A 13,341-nucleotide genomic window follows, 5' to 3' on the forward strand; every position below is an offset into this window, starting at 1 on the left:
TTCCATTGATCTATGTGTCTTTTTTTGTGCCAGTACCACACTGTCTTGATAATCACAGTTTGTAGTACAACCTAATATCCGGCAATATGATACCCCCGGATTTGATTTTTCTCTTTCAAAATTCCCCTGGCCATTCAGGGTCTTTTTGATTCCACACAAATCTTAAGATGATTTGTTCCAACTCTCTGAAGAAAGTCCATGGTATTTTGATATGGAGTGCATTAAAGTGTGTAAATTGCCCTAGTTAGTATTGACATTTTCAGAATGTTAATTCTTCCAATCCATGAGCATGGAATATTTTTCCATCTCTTTGAGTCTTCCCCAATTTCTTTCAGAGACGTTCTGTAGTTTTTAGAGTATAGATCATTTACCTCTTTGGATAGGTTTATTCCTAGGTATCTCATGCTTTTGGGTGCAATTGTCAATGGGATTGACTCCTTAATTTCTCCATCTTCAGTTTCATTGTTAGTTTATAGTTTATGCCACTGATTTCTGGGCATTGATTTTGTATCTTGTCACACTGCCAAATTGCTGTATGAGTTCTAGCAATCTTGGGGTGGAGTCTTTTGGGTTTTCTAAGTACAGTATCATGTCATCTGCGAAGAGGGAGAGTTTGACTTCTTCTTTGCCAATTTGAGTGTCTTTTATTTTTTTATTATTTTATTTTTTTTGCCTGACTGCTGAGGCTAGGACTCTTAGTACTATGTTGCATAGGAGTGGTGAGAGTGGACACCCTTGTCATGTTCCTGATCTTACGAGAATGGCTCCCAGTGCTTCCACATAGAGAATGATATTTGCTTTGGGCTTTTCATTAATGGCTTTTAAGATGCTGAGGAGTTTTCCCTCCATCCCTACACTCTGAAGAGTTTTGACCAGGAATGGATGCTGTATTTTGTCAAATGCTTTCTCTGCAACTATTGAGAGGATCAGATAGTTCCTGTTTTTTCTCTTATTGGTGTGATCTATCACATAGATTGCTTTACGAGGGTTGAACCAGCCTTGCATCCTGGGGATAAATCCCACTTGTTCATGGTGAATAATCTTCTTAATGCACTGTTGGACCCTATTGGCTAGTATTGTTGAGAATTTTTGCATCCATGTTCATCAGGGATATTGGTCTATAATTCTCCTTTTTGGTGGGGTCTTTGCCTGGTTTTGGAACTAAGATGATGCTGGCCTCATAAAATTAGTTTGGACGTATTCCATCCATTTCTATCTTTCTGAACAGGTTTGGTAGAATAGGTATTGTTGCTTCTTTAAACGTTTGATAGAATTCCCCTGGGAAACTATCTGGCCCTGGACTTTTGTGTCTTGGGAAGTTTTTGGTGTCTGCTTCAATTTCTTCTCTGGTTATTGGCTTCTTCACATTTTCTATTTCTTCCTGTTACAGTTTTGGTAGTTTGTGGTTTTCAAGAAATGTGTCTATTTCTTCTAGATTACCTAATTTACTGGCATATATCTGGTCATGATATGTGTTTAAAATCATTTGTATTTCCTTGGTATTGGTGGGTTTCTCTCCTTTTCATTCGTGATTTTCTTAATTAGAGTCTTTTCTCTTATATTTTTAATAAGGCTGGATAATGGTTTATCTATCTTATTAATTCTTTCAAAGAAGCAACTCCTGGTTTTGTTTATCTGTTCCGCAGTTCTTCTTGTCTCTACTTCATTGGGTTCTGCTCAATTCTTATTAACTCTCTTCTGCTGCATGTCGGTTTTATATCCTGTTCTTTCTCCAGTTCCTTTATGTGCAAGGTTAGCTTGTGTAATTTAGATTTTTTCAGTTTTTGAGAAATGCTTGTATTGTGATATATTTCCCTCTCTGAGCTGCTTTTATTATTTTCCAAAGATTTTTAATGGTTGCATCTTCATTCTTATTAGTTTCCATGAATCTTTTTAATTTTTCTCTAATTTCCTGGCTGTACGTTTCATCTTTTAGCAGGATGGTCTTTAACCTCCATGTGTTTGAATTTCTTCCCAATTTCTTCTTGTGATTTAGTTCAAGTTTCAAAGTATTATGGTGTGAAAATATGCAGGGGACAATCCCAATCTTTTGGTTAGTTAACACCTGATTTGTGACCCAGCATGTGGTCTATTCTGGAGAAAGTTCCATGTGCACTTAAGAAAAATGTATATTCAGTTCCGTTTAGTTGTAAAGTTCTGTAAATATCTGTGAAATCCATCTGGTTCAGTGTATCATTTAAAGCTCTTGTTTCTTTGGAGATGTGCTTAGAAGATCTGTCATTTGCAGAAGGCGCCGTTTTAAAATTTCCCAGTATCAGTGTATTATTATCTACCTATGTCTTAACTTTGGTTATTAATTGATTGATATACCTGGCAGCACCCACTTTAGGGGCATAAATATTCATGAATGTTAAGTCCTCTTGTTGGATAGATCCTTTAAGTATGATATAGTGTCCCTCTTCATCTCTTACTACAGTCTTTGGGATAAACTTTAATTTATCTGGTATGAGGATGGCTACCCCTGCTTTCTTTTGAGGATCATTTGAATGGTAAATGGTTCTCCAATTTTTCACTTTTAGGCCAGCGGTGTCATTAGGTCTTACTTTTGTAGACAATAAGTAGGTGGGTCTTGCTATTTTATCCAGTCTGATACCTGCATCTTTTGATGGGATCGTTTAATCCATTCACATTCAGAGTTACTATTGAAAGATATGAATTTAATGTCATCATGATACCTATTCAGTCCCTGTTTTTGTGGATTGTTTCCTTGGACTTCATCTTTCTTTTACAGAGTCCCCCTTAACATTTCTTGTAGTGCTGGTTTGGTGGTCACATATTCTTTCAGTTTCTGCCTATTTTAGAAGCTCTTTATGTCTCCTTCTATTCTGAATGAAAGCCTTGCTAGATAGAGTATTCTTGGCTGCATGTTCTTCTCATTTAGGACCCTGAATATATCCTGCCAGTCCTTTCTGGCCTGCCAGGTCTCTGTGGAGAGGTCTGCTGTTAACCTAATGCTTCTCTCCATAAAGCTTAGGGATTTCTTGTCTCTTGTTGCTTTAAGGATCTTCTCTTTATCTTTGGAATTTGCAAGTTTCACTATTAAATGTCGGGGTTTTGAATGATTCTATTGATTTTGGGGGGGGGGGGGAATCTCTGTATTTCCTGGATCTGAATGCCTGTTTCCCTCCCCAAGTTAGGGAAGTTCTCACCTATGATTTGTTCAAATACACTTTCTGGTCCTCTGTACCTTTCAATGCTCTCTGGAACCCCAATTAAACATAGATTTTTACTTTGGAGGCTGTCATTCGTTTCCCTTAACCTTTCCTCATGATCTTTTAATTGTTTTTGCCTTTTTTCTTCAGCTTCCTTCATTGCCATCAACTTGTCTTCTATGTCACTCACTCTTTCTTCTATCTCATTAATCCTCGTTTTAGGACCTCTAGTTTGGATTGCATCTCATTTAATTGGTTTTTAATTTCAAGGCAGAAATTAGATCTAAATTTGTAGTCATGAAGTCTCTTGACTCCTTTATGCTTTTTTCCATAGACACCAGTAGCTTTATCATTGTGCTTCTAAATTGGCTTTCTGACATCGAATTGCAATCCAAATTCTGTAACTCTGTGGGACTGTTTCTGATTCTTTTGTGGTGAGTTATTCTTTCTAGTCTTTTTACTCAGTGCAAAGTAGCTAAAAATGGGTTGTACTGGAAAAAGGAAGAAAAAGAGTAGAAAAAAAGGAAAAACAAACAAACAAAAATAACAAAAGCAAAAACAAATAAAACAAGGAGAGGTATCCTCTGGTATACTGTAAATCCCTTAACTTCTCCTGTAGCTTTCCAGCACTGCTTAATCAAATACTTGCTCTTCACAGGTCATTCCAGCTTATATTCTCAGGGAGGGGCCTGCTGTGCCGATTCTCAGGTGTGTGCACCTGGGGGAGCTGCCCTGCCTCCCCCTGCCAGGTACACGGCTCAGGGGAGCTGTTTGTCTTGTGAGGCCTCTGTTACTTGGCACCCCGACCCTCCCAGGCACAGGGTGACACAAGGAGGAACAACAGCAGTGGCGGCATTCAGCTCTCCGGCCCTGGAGTCAGCTCCCATAGTAACTACCGCAGTCTCCCATTCTGCACTGGCCTGAATGTTCCTGGGGTAGGGAGCGCTGGCCTGCACAACTCGGGGGTGCTCGGCCGCAGGAGTGTCCTCGCTGTCCTGTGCCCTCCCAGCCTCCACCTGTCCTGAGGGGAGCACAGGATTCTGGACTGTGTCCCCCATTGCCCTGGGATCCGGGGCCTGTGACACTGGAAAGCAGCCCTCTCTGCGTGGAGCCACCACCTGAGCTGCTCCCGAGGCCCACGGGGCGTGTCTAGCCTTTTACCCCGCTGGGCCTGGGTCTGTGGTGCCTCTCCGCCAGGGTGCACTTTCTCTGTTAGTGACCCTGGGAACCTGGAGGCTCCCTGCAAGCGCCTTTTCCTCCGGGAAGATTGATGAAGTTCCTGCTTCTCCGGGACTGGGCTTTCCTGTCCTGGAGGCTTTCCTGCCTGGCCTTAGCCCAGCTCCTTGAAGGGGCCCCTCCCCCACTTGATTATTTATGTATTTATGTATTTATGTATTTATTTATTTATTTTTCCCCTCCGTCTTCCTCCTGTGTTAGAAGCGCAAACTTTAGTCTCTGTAGCGTTCCAGCTGTTCTCTCTTTAAATCTCAGGCCAAATTCATAGGTTTTCAGCATGATTTGCAAGTTATCTAGGTACTCTGGTGGGGACAGGTGACTTGGGGAACCTAGTCCTCTGTCATCTTGCCCCGCCCCCTGCCCTTTCTCTTATTAATGTGGTGCATATCATTGATTGATTTGTAATACCGTACCACCTTTGCAAACAAGGAATAAACTCTTTGGTCATAGTGAATGATCTTTTTATTGTGTTGTAGGCTTTGGTTTGCTAGTATTTTATTTATTTATTGAGAATGAACCATATTCATTAGGGATTTTGGTATGTAGTTTGTTTTTTGTTTTGTTTTGTTTTTTTCATTAATTAGTTGGAATTTTTATGTTTAAATTAATAAAACCTAGTTGTCACTTGCTATTTATGTAATGAAAGGCACTTATAGAGATTGAGTCTGTTTCAATTGCCTTCTATTTCTGCTTATAGTCAAGAGAGTTAAATGAGAATATCATCAGCATAGTCTTTAATAAATTTAGAAAATGTTTTGGTTTTAATCTCCAAAATATTTTAAGAGATTACCAAGTGTGGTATATCTGTCAACAACTTGAACAAAATGATACGGCAGTTTTGTTAATTTGAAATAAAGTTTACTCTTTCTGTTTTATTATGGTACAATAATTTTAGAAAATATATAGTTTGGGATTTTCATCAAGTTGTTGCATAGTATAAAATTGTTAATAAATTGTTACATTAAGCATGTGTATCTGGGACCATTTTTAGTAAGTTTTCGTTTTATAGATGTCTTATTTAAAACTGTTTAAAAAATTATTGCAAATATAATATGGTTCCCTTATATCCTACACTGAGTTTTTTCTCTATTATTAACATCTTCTATTAGAATAATATTTTGAAATTTAATTTAAAATTAACTTTGATCATCTTCGCTGACATAGTGTTTGTAGGTTTTTCCACAGTAAAGTTCATCTTTCTTTTCTCCAGTTCCATACTGTGCTCCTTAGAAAAGAGGTAGTATGTATAGTCCACACTTAAGGAATGAGGAGTAATGCTCCACCTCTTTCAGGGATGAGTATCTACATAAAGTATTTGGACATCTGCACTAGACATTTGTCTCTTCTCTTGCATTTTTAAATTTATTCAACTCTTTATGTCAGTAAGGACTTAGGGAGATTTACAGATTTATTTTTGGGTTTTAATCTACTACTACTTTATTTCTTTCCTCAAATTTTTCCATCTTTACCATCTGAGAGATCTTTCAGTTAGATCCTGTATCTGCTTGATATATCTTCATCATTGTGTGTATGGCTTTTTGTTGTTGTTGTTGTTCTTTTGAGCACTTTTCCCTCTCTAACGCTACAAGGTTTATCTTTAGCATGGCTGTCTAGCCCCAGAATAACTTATTTCTCCAGAGACCCGGTTCCTTTTTTGGATAATGATATTAGAAGTCCAAATCTGGGTGCTAGGTATACTTGTCACTATTGGGTATCAATTATTCTAGGCCTTCTCAATTGACATAGCAAGGATTAAGGTGTGTGTAATCAACCTGCATTTATACACATATTTTAAAATATATCTATTTGTAAATAATTTATATCTACATTAAGCTAAATATAAGTTCATACTAATGTCTCCACTCTAATTCATTATTCATAGACCACTTTACTTTCCTCTTGTTCCTTATCTATAACCTTCCACTACAAGAGTGAGAAATCTAATTCTTATCATCAACCACTCACTAACTTACTTGTTAAATTCCACATATGCGTATAATAGTTTCAGAGTTGTTTACACATAACCCTGTGGAAATGGGCTTCACTAACTAAACTGTATGAACAATCCCCTGCACCCTTAGACTTACAAAATGCACTAATTTCCAAAGTTACTTATATCAGCACAATATCCCATGCTACCTTCATGTGACATTGTTTCTGATATTTGTGATACATTTAAGTTATTTTCTCATATCCTTACTCCATCCATTGTATGAATATAACACTCTTTATTTACCCATTTACTCAATGAAGGATATCTTGTTGCTTTCAGTTTTGGGTGATTATGAGCAGAGTTTCAATAAACATTTGTGTGCATGCTATTGTATGGACATAAGTTTTCAAACCAGTTGGTAATTACTTAGAAATGTGATTGGTTAAATATGTGGCAAGGCTATGTTTAACATTGAAAGAAACTGTCAAGCTGTATTCCATAGTGGTTGTATCATTATGCATTCCCATCAGCAATGAATGAGAGTTCCTACTGGTTCATCGCTTCTACAGAAATGACATTGTCAAGATTTTTGTTTTTGTTTTGGATCTTTGCCATTTTAATAAGTATGTAGTGTCTTATCAGTGTTGTTTTAGTTATAATTTCTTAATAACAAATTATATTGAGTATATTTTCACTTGGGAAGCTAAAAACAGAAGTAGCCTATAGTCTAACAAATCATTGAGTTTCATCTCAGATTGAGTTTACAAAGCATTTCATTAATAGCACTTTAAGCCTGATTGGATCAGAAAATTTTTTGCTTGTTTCAAGTTTTTATTTAAATTTGAATTAGTTAACAGATAGTGTAGTATTAGTCTCAAGGGTAGAACATAGTGATTCATTACTAATTACAACACCTAATACTCATCACAAGTATCCTCCTAATACCCATCACCCATTTAGACCCTCACAGACCTTCTATCCATCAACTCTGTTCTCTATGGTTAGGGGTCTTTTATGGTTTACCTCCCTCTCTCTACCCTCCTTTCCCTTTTGTTCATAAATTGCAAATATGAATGAAATCATTTGGTATTGGTCTTTCTCTGACCAATTTCACTTAGCATAATATACTCTAGTCAATCCATGTATTTGCAAATGGCAAGATTTCATTCTTTTTGATGGCTGAGTAACATTCCATTGTATATATATATATATATATATATATATATATATATATATATATTTTCTTTTTTTTTTTATAAGTTCTTTATAGATCTTGGAAACTAGCCCTTTATCTGATACGTCATTTGCAAATATCTTCTCCCATTCTGTAGGTTGTCTTTTAGTTTTGCTGACTGTATCCTTTGCTGTGCAAAAGCTTCTTATCTTGATGAAGTCCCAATAGTTCCTTTTTGCTTTCGTTTCTTTTGCCTTCGTGGATGTATCTTGCAAGAAGTTACTGTGGCTGAGTTCAAAAAGGGTGTTGCCTGTGTTCTCCTCTAGGATTTTGATGGAATCTTGTCTCACATTTAGATCTTTCGTCCATTTTGAGTTTATCTTTGTGTGTGGTGAAAGAGAGTGGTCTAGTTTCATTCTTCTGCATGTGGATGTCCAATTTTCCCAGCACCATCTATTGAAGAGACTGTCTTTCTTCCAGTGGAGATATATATATATATATATATATATATATATATACACATACATATACCACACCTCCTTTATCCATTCGTCAGTTGATGGACATTTAGGTTCTTTCCAGAGTTTGGTTATCATTGATAATGCTTCTATAAACACCAGAGTGCATGTGTCCCTTCAAATCGCTATTTTTGTATCCTTTGGGTAAATACCTAAGAGTACAACTGCTTGGGTCATAGGGTGGTTCTATTTTTTGTTTTTTGAGGAAGTTCTATATTGTTTTCCAGAAAGGTTGTACCAGCTTGTATTCCCACCAAAAATGTAAGAGGGTTCCCCTTTCTCTGCATCTTCACCAACATCTCTTGTTTCCTGTGTTATCAGTAGTAGCCATCCTGACAAGTATGAATATCTCATTATAGTTCCATTTGTATTTCCCTGATAATGAATGATGTTGAGTATCTTTTCATATGTCTATTAGCTATCTGTCTGACTTCTTTGGAAAAATGTCTATTCTTGTCTTCTGCCATGTCATTTCTTGTCATTTCTTAACTGGATTATTTGTTTTGGGAGATCACTATATATATATATATATATATATACCATCTAAACTCATGTGGGAGCCATCAAGTGTTTTGTAAAATCCTCCTTAGTATCTAGTTAGAAAGCACAATGTTGCTGAATATTATGAATTTAGGATCACACTCTCATTCTTTCCTATTGTTTGCATTAAGTCAAGAATATCCAGTACTCTAGGGATTATGAAAGTTCTAGGTATTAGAGTAATATATTTAATAAAATGCACAAATGCACTCACACAGTGTATTAAATAGTTGCAGGGTTGTTGCTATTTTCATATTTTTCCTGGTAACCCTGGTATCAACACTATGAAATTGGGTAGGAAGTTTATCAAAGATGGTCTCACAGGATAGAAAGGCCAAAAATAGAAAAATGTTACTAAAGCAACTGAAATTACAATGTAAGATGAATCTTAATTCTCAAGAACTTTAAATCATATTGTCAAATTACACAACTTTTTTAGTAATAAAAATGTAACTCTGATCTAATTATAGATTGGTAGTGGACAATTTTGCCAACCCATTTTGAATACATTACATAAAACCATATTATATTAAATGATGCTATTTTAAGTGAGATTGTGTGTTTATTAATTATTATTTGCATGACTCTGGAAAACCAAAAATTAATGACCTTATTAATAATTTGATTATGTATCCTTGCTATAAAGAATTACAAATTTTATTTTTAAGAAATGCTTAAAAACCAACAAAATAAAAAGGCAACCTATGTAATTGAAGAAAATATTTGCAAACCATATATATATGATAAGTGGTTAACAACTAAAATATGTAAAGAACTCATACAACTCAATAAAAAAAGCAAAAACCATATAATTTAAAAATGGGCAGAGATGTACTCACTTCAGTAGTACCTATACTACAATTGAATAATACAGAGAAGTATAGCACAGCCCTTTTGTGAAGATGATAAGCAAATACATGAAATATTCCATATTAAAAAAAAGAAAAAAGGGCAGAGGACTTGAATAGACATTTTTCCAAAGAAGACATATAAATGACCAGCAGGTATATCCATGGGTACTCAACATCACTAATCATCAGGGAAGTACAAGTCAAAACCACATTGAGATATAAACAACTACTTGTTAGAATGGCTTATAATATAAAAAAGATAAGACATAATGTTGCTAAGGCTGTGGAGAAAGGGGAATCCTTGTATACTGTTGGTGAAAATGTATATTTGTGCAGCTATTATAGGAAATATAGAAGTTCTTCAAAAATTTAAAAAGAGAACTATCATATGATCCAACAATTTCACTTTGAATATTTATATGAGGGACACAAAATCACTATCTTGGAAAGATTTTGTCCCCCCCTGTTTATTGTAGCATTCTTTGTAATAGCCAAGACATGGAAACAACTTAAGTGTCCAATAATGAATGAATGGATAAAGAAAATGTAATACATAATAGAATATATATATCAACTAATATAATTTTATATAATATATGTAAGTGTATATATAGTTAATATTGCACATTATATATGTGTATATGTATACAAGTATATGTATATATAATGTATATAATTTGTATATACCGTATATAATTTATACAATGAAATATCATTCTGTCACAAAAAGAAAGGAAATCTTACCATTTGCAACAACATGGATGTACTTTGAGGGCATTATGTTATGTGATATGAGCCAGACAGATAAAGACAAATACTGAGTGATCTAACTAATATATGAACCTAAAAAAAGAATCATAAGTACAAAGTACAGATTGGTGGTTGCCAGAGGAAGCGGGTAGGAGTTAAGTGAAGTGGGTGGAGGGAATTAAGAATCACAAACTTCCAGTTATAAAATAAACAAGGGAGGTAATGTACTACATGGTGTCTATAGCTGCTAAAAGAGTAGTTCTTAAAAGTCATCATTAAAAAAAAAAAAACCCAAAACAAAAAGTAAAACCATATATAGTGATGGATGTTAACTGAACATTGTGGTGATTATTTTACAACATATACATATATCAAGCTTTACATCTATAATTAGTACAATGTTATATGTCAATTGTATCTTTTAAAAAGAAAGAAAAGAAAAGTCTTGGGGAAGAACTGAGATGAGAGATGTTAGGAAATCAGTGGCAAGAGATATAGAAGGAGGGCATCCAGAGTAGATGTACCAGCCAAGACAAGTGGGATTCAGGGAGAGAGAAGAGGTCACATTGGGAGAGTAGACTGTAGAGTTGTCAATAAGGCTGAAGAAAAAATATAGAAATAGACATGAGGAACTCACATTCTTACCTAAAAGCTAGACTTTTTCAAAAGGCAAGATAAAAAAGGTGGCTGTTGTTTTCTAACTAGTCAAATCCTTTTTAGATGTGAGAAATATCTGAACAGAGGCAATAGAAATAACCATGTAATCCTTTCCCCACTTACAGCATGCAATTTTTGAGAGAGAAAAATTGATTCCACATGTGATACAATGGAACAGGAAGTACAAGTTTTAGCTATGATTACTTAAAGAAAATAAAAAGAAAAGAAAGCAATGCTTGCTACTATCTTTGTAGTCATGTCTTAATATAAATAGGTGGACAAGGGTTGTAATATAATACACAAAGGTGAAAAATATATATCTTATGTTATGATTTATTTCCCAAAATTTTACCTAACGATATCATATCTAAAAGATGGTCAATTTTTAAGAATAAGAATAAGTTAATAAGAATAAGTTAATAAAAGGGGTGGTGGAAAGGGAGGTGGGTGGGGGGTGGGGGTGACTGGGTGATGGGCACTGAGGGGTACACTTGATGGGATGAGCACTGGGTGTTATGCTATATGTTGGCAAATTGAACTCCAATAAAAAATAAAATAAATAAAAAAGGAATAAGTTGGGATCCCTGGGTGGCGCAGCGGTTTGGCGCCTGCCTTTGGCCCAGGGCGCGATCCTGGAGACCCGGGATCGAATCCCACATCGGGCTCCCGGTGCATGGAGCCTGCTTCTCCCTCTGCCTATGTCTCTGCCTTTCTCTCTCACTGTGTGCCTATCATAAAAAAAAAAAAAAGGAATAAGTTAATAAGAATAAGTTAAGAATAAGAAAAATCAACACTAAAAGAGACTTTACAATAACTTGAAATGTTTTTACACCTGCCAATATCATACCATTTCTTCACAAAATTCCTTTTATTTATGTGCCAGGCAATAACCTCAGGAACAATTAGGGAATAAGTTTCTTGGAGTTGTATAATTAAATGCCAAGAAAACTCACCATTCAATATGTAATTCACTCAAAATCTTGTTGTTTGAAGGAGTCAGTGTTCATTCATAGGATGGATTGAATTCCTAACAATATTTGGCATGAGCAGTGGACTTGGCTGTCAGTATAATAGCATTACATTCATGGTCTGAATGACAGCTAAATGGATGGATGGAGCTTGTCTCTAACATGGCAGATTCATGACTATAGCATAATGAATGAGAGAGTTATAACCTCTGGTCACATATACCCTGGCCTGCTGCTCCTTACAAGCTATATCAAGGGATATAGAGTAAATTCCTGTTGTCAGATCTAATAGTGAAAGATTCTGGTTTCTAACTTACTGGGAGAACAAAGTGGAATTTCCATTCCGATAATTTGGATCAAAACACTTCTTGATCACCGTGGTCAATTTGTTGTGTCACTTAATTAAGCCCAAAGCATTGCAAATTGTGTAAGTGAGCAAAAGTAAGACTGCTTCTTCAACCTTGAGAACCAATCCTTAAAACAAATACCTTATTAAATTAGTTAAGTTTTAGAAAATGCATTACAGGAAGTTTTCTCTAGGACTTCTTAATGGGTTAAACATGGATTAAAGTAAATGGCAAGAAAAGTCACAATTAAAAGTTAAAAGAGAACTTGAAATGCAAGAGCAAATTCATACAAAGTGATAAAAAGCAGAATTCCCACCACAGATTCTTTCTCTATATCTCTTTTTCTTTCTCTCTCTCTGTCACACAGACACACACACACACATCCAATATTTAGGAAAGGGATTAACAAAATAACTGTAGTACTTTAATTTTTCCCTAAATGTGAAAAATTGGCTATATAAGTTTTCTGGTTTCTATAAGTTTGAAGGTCTTTGGGTATTAAGAGGAAATACTATTGACTGATTTTTTTGTTTGTTTGTTTGTTTTGTTTTAGTTTGAAAATGTGGATCTTTCCCTAGTACATCCCTTCCCTTTACTCCAATAAATATAAACTTTAGCAAAGCCTAGAATGAATGAAAAGAAGACAGTGATGTGGCCTTTGTTGATAGCTATTCACCACACTTATGTGTATCCAATATTTGTTTATAATAATGAAAGGCCCTTCTTACTCACACACTGTCATGAGTTAGGCTACCTTATGTATGCAAACTTCCATAGGGAAAATTATAACTGAGCTCATATTTGCAAATATTTGTAGTTCTGCTGTTAATCTGCACTAAGTAAATAGTTAAATAGTTCTACACGGCCTTGAACTTTTCATTCTCTTGGTTTGAAAATGTGATTATCTGCCTGAAGAGAGTAGATGTTGCCTAATAAAATGTGTTTATTAAGGAAATGTGTATAAACTCTATGGGGAGGTAGATAGTACATTTTCAAGGAGACTAACAGAATAGGACACATGGCTCTGCAGCAGAGCACAGTGTGCATTCTGTATATTTTAAAGCACTGAAACTACATTTTAGGCATTTTTTTAGGTTAATATACAAGAGTTGCACTGTTTAGAATAATTCAGGAAACATACAGTTGAAAAATGAACATGAGAGTCTTAGCATCCTGCAAGTTACTGTGGAAAAA

At 35.4% G+C, this 13,341-nt stretch overlaps 1 non-coding gene across 1 annotated transcript; it reads left to right on the plus strand.

The window, feature by feature from the left end:
* Nucleotides 1–9,405: 9,405 nt before the first annotated feature.
* LOC119870545 lies at nucleotides 9,406–9,511 on the plus strand. Its single transcript, XR_005356220.1, has one exon. It is a non-coding gene; the product is annotated as a U6 spliceosomal RNA (small nuclear RNA).
* The last annotated feature ends 3,830 nt before the right edge of the window (nucleotides 9,512–13,341 follow it).

This window comes from Canis lupus, chromosome 2, assembly GCF_011100685.1.
Source record: "Canis lupus familiaris isolate Mischka breed German Shepherd chromosome 2, alternate assembly UU_Cfam_GSD_1.0, whole genome shotgun sequence".
NCBI classification, from domain to species: domain Eukaryota; kingdom Metazoa; phylum Chordata; class Mammalia; order Carnivora; family Canidae; genus Canis; species Canis lupus.